This window comes from Psammomys obesus, unplaced genomic scaffold, assembly GCF_907164565.1.
Source record: "Psammomys obesus unplaced genomic scaffold, mPsaObe1.curated_primary_1811, whole genome shotgun sequence".
Taxonomy (NCBI): domain Eukaryota; kingdom Metazoa; phylum Chordata; class Mammalia; order Rodentia; family Muridae; genus Psammomys; species Psammomys obesus.
In genome coordinates, this window is record NW_026595981.1 from 20273641 (window position 1) to 20277872 (window position 4232).

A 4232-nucleotide genomic window follows, 5' to 3' on the forward strand; every position below is an offset into this window, starting at 1 on the left:
ACACACACACACACACACACACACACACACACACACACACACACACAGGTTTATGGTATTGAATACACGTAATTCCAGTTTTTAAGACATTGAGGAAGGAAGGTCAGCTGTTCAAGTGCAGATTTGACTGCAAAGTTTGTTTGAGGCTAGCCTGAGCTGAGAGCTTGTATCATAAAAAATAAATAAATAGATAAATAAATAAATAAATAAATAAATAAATAAATAAATAAATAAAATGATTAATTTTAAAATAAGTCATGCCTCACTCCTATCCTTAAAGGAGATCTATAAACCTTTTTTGAGATCTCCTGTGACTTTACAAAAAAGTAAGTTTTTTTTTTTTTGCCTTGTTTTTTTTTTTTTTTGTTTGTTTGTTTTTGTATTTTGTATGTATGGGTGTTTTGCCTGCACATAAATATGTCCACCACTTGTGAGCCTGATGCCCACCTGGGTCACAAGAGGATTGTGGACCCCTTAGAACTAGGACAAGGAGTTATGAACGGCTGTGAGCCACTCTGTGGGTGTGAACCCAACCCAGGTCCCCTGCAAGAGCAACAAATACCCTTTACCAAGAAACCAACTCCTTAGCTTCTTTGTTGTGTTTTTGAGACAGGGCCTCTTTTAGGCTAGCCTTGAACTTAGTTTATTCATTCATTTGTTTGGTTGGTTTGGTTTTTCCAGACAGGGTTTCTCTGTGTAGCCTTGGCTGTCCTGCACTGTGCAGACCAGGCCTTCCTGGACGGAATTCAGAGATCGGACGGAATGCCTCCGCCTCCTGAATGCTGGGATTAAAGGCGTGAACCCTCAATGCCCTGTTTGGCCTTTATTATGTAGATAAGATTGGTTTTGAACTCAAGGCTATAAGCATGTGACTTCACTCAGTTTGTCTTATCTGAGTCACAGATTAAGGAGAATCTCTCTCGACAGCATCCTCTTTATTATTTATTTATACTTTACTTTTGGTGTTTATTTTTTGTGTTTTTTCTCTTTTTTGAGACAGGGTTTCTCTGTGTAGCCTTGGCTGTCCTGGACTTTGTAGACCAGGTTAGTCTCCAACTCACAGGGACCCACCAGTGACCTATCTGTCTCTGTCTCCCTGAGTGCTGGGATTTCAGGTGTGTGAGGCCAGCTTTTGTATTGTTTTTGTTTGGTTTGGTTTTTCAAGACAGAGTTTCTCCATGTGGTCCTTGGCTGTTCTGGAACTCATTGTGTAGACCAGACTGGCCTTGAACTCAAGAGATCCTCTAGAGTGCTGGAACTAAAGGTGTATGCCACCATACCTGGCAGGTTTTTTGCTTTTGTTTGTGTTTTTTTTTTGTTGTTGTTGTTTTTGTTTGTTTGTGTTTTCCCCTTCAGTCTTGACTAAAGTCATAGCCATTTTAACAAGTCTCACAGTGGTTCTCTCACAGAATGGCCTTGAACTCAGAGATCCTCCTGCCTCAGCCTCTCAAGTGCAAGGATTTCAGGTATGAACCACCAGGATAGCTGCTATTTTTTTTCCCCCAGAAGATACGCTTGTGGAAGGCTAAGTTTAGAAGAGTTCCTCCCCAAAGGAGTTCTAACCATTTGCACCTGGAAGGAAATGCTCTGAGCCACAGTAAGGGCATCTATTCTGAAGCAGTTTCCGATTTCTGACAGGGGAAGAAACGTTCTAAAATTCTGCCTCCTGGGAGCATCTTGGGTTCTCTCCTGCATGCTCTCTGAGCGCCTCCTCTAATACCTGAGGAAGCCAGGTTGGCATAGGGGGTTCATGGGAGAATCAGTTGCTGCACAATCCTGGGGACCCAAAGGCTATCCCCAAAGTCTAAGAAAAGGCAGAAGGAAGAAGAACAATACCAAAACCAGCCGATAGCCCACATGTGCCCAGCCATCATGAACATGCAGGTACACAAGATAATAACAATAATCACATTTTAATTTTTAAATAGAAGATTTGAAACCTGGTGGTGGTAGCATAGCCACTTAATCCCAGCACTGGGGAGGCAGAAGTGGGTGGACCTCTGTGAGTTCAAGACCAGCCTGGTCTAGAGAATGAATTCTAAAGAAAACTGCTGAGCATGGTGGCCTGAGTAGGACTTTAATCCCAGCACTCGGGAGGCAGAAGCAAGCGGATCTCTGAGTTGAAGGCCAGCCTGGTGTACAGAGTGAGTTTTGAGACATCCAGGGCTACACAGAGAAACCATGTCTCAATCCCCCCCCCACACACACACACAAAAGTTGAGGAAGACTTTCCAGTCAAGATCAAACATGCCTATAATCTCAGCAATATTAGTAGGAAGAGGAAGAGGCAGAAAGATCTTTGAAAGGTTGAGGCAGCAACATTTTAGAAGAGCCCTGGAACCGGGCATTCCTCCTGAGTGATGGCCATTTAACCTTGAGAAATTGCTCGTAAACAATCTGATTGGGAATTTCCAACCCTTAGCTTAACCTCAGTCACGAGACATTTCTGGCAAATGTGGTATTCTAACGTTGACCGTGTTTGCTTAGGTAATGGTTCCCTAAAACAAGGCCTAGATCTGATAAGAGATTTTGGTATTCGGGAATTGACTTGCTAAAAGACCTTTTGTGTGATGACCAATAAATACACCCTGCCCCCGAGAAACCTAAATTCATACCTCGGTGTTCCTCTTTCTTCCATTGTCCTGCGTAATCCAGAACAACAACACTACTCTCAGTTCTGGGCTAATCCCAGCTCCTTTGGGAGTCCTTGCCTCAAAACAAGAGCAGAGCATGAGGCAAGTTTAGTGCGCTTGTTGCTCTTGCAGAGAACCTGGGTTTGAGTTCCAGCACCCCAGTGGCCCCTGAAGAACATCCATAACTCCAGTTCCACTTGCAATAATAGGTTTAATTCGTGTTTGTCTTTTTTTTGCCATATCTCATGTGACTTTGTCTTGATACCCTGGCTAGAGGCAGCAAGAGAATGAAGAAAGGACAGATGCACAGACTGTGTGCGGAGAAGCTGGGGTCAAGTGGGTTGTGTGAATTCTGGGGGTTTTGTTGTTGTTGTTGTTTTGAGACTGGGTTTCTCTGTTAAGCCTTGGCTGTCCTGGACTCACTTTGTAGACCAGGCTGGTCTTGAACTCACAGAGGTCCACCTGCCTCTGCCTCCCCGATTGCTGGGATTACAGGCATAGGCCGTTGGCTACCTCACGTTGGCTGGTAGGTAATTTGTTAATAAATGGACTTAGCAAACAGAGTCTCTTTCCAGAGGTCAGGGGTCAGACAGCTGTAGGTCTTGGCATCAAAAGTGGCGTTGGTGACATTGTCCAGAGTAGCCATGCAGCCCCGGCTGATGTGTAGCCTGTAGAGGAATTTTAATTCAGAACATGGCTGGTGTGGCAAGAGCTCACAGGTGAAGACAGAAGGAGCCAGGGAATGAGAAGGAGCCACAAGATTAGGACATATTGCCAAAGTTAGTATTGAAAGATCCTCGGAGGGTATCTTCCGTCAGAGAGACCCCCTCCCAAGGAACAACGAGTCCATTCGGATGCAAACAGCAAGAGGCTTTTATTTTGATACACGGGTACCCGGGGCGAAAAGTCATTCGGGAGACTTCCGCGCCTCCTTGGGGAAAAACTGGGGTTTTTATAGGGTTTTAGAGCAGAAGCACTGGTACAGAAGCGAGAGGCATGGTTACAGGGGGCTGATTGGTACGTTTACACGAGACCACGGTTTGCGTCAAAGTTTGGCAGGGACACCAAGATTCCAGGAACTGGGTGGTCACAATGGTCATGATGACTCCTTGACGTGGCCCACCACCTGTTGTTTTCCTTAGGACCCTTATCTTAACTGGAACAGTCTCACAGATATCCATGAGGGTGATTAATACAAACTGTTTTTAGTTCGACTGGGGCAGCCTGACCGCAGATATCCCAAGTGGGTGACACAGCTAGGATTTCTCAGTAATTTTCCAGTTTCTCATCTGGCCTTCAGAGTTTTATAAAACAGTGGTGTCTCACAAAATGGCGTTAGCTATGTTTAACTTAGGGTGAGGCAGGGGTCTTTCAGTATGAGTCCAAGTGGAGCAATTCAGACAGAGGCCGAGAGAGAAGCCAGTTTGAATCTGAGCTTCGAGAGGCAGAGGCGTTTGCGTCAGAACAGCTGGGTTGAACCAGCCAGCCAGAGTTCAGAAAGGGTGAGTGTTTTCAGCAGGAAGTCTCAGAGGCTGAAAGCATTCTAGGCCTAGAGTAGATTGGATGGAGGCTAGAAGCTTCCGGGACTAGGCCTAGGCT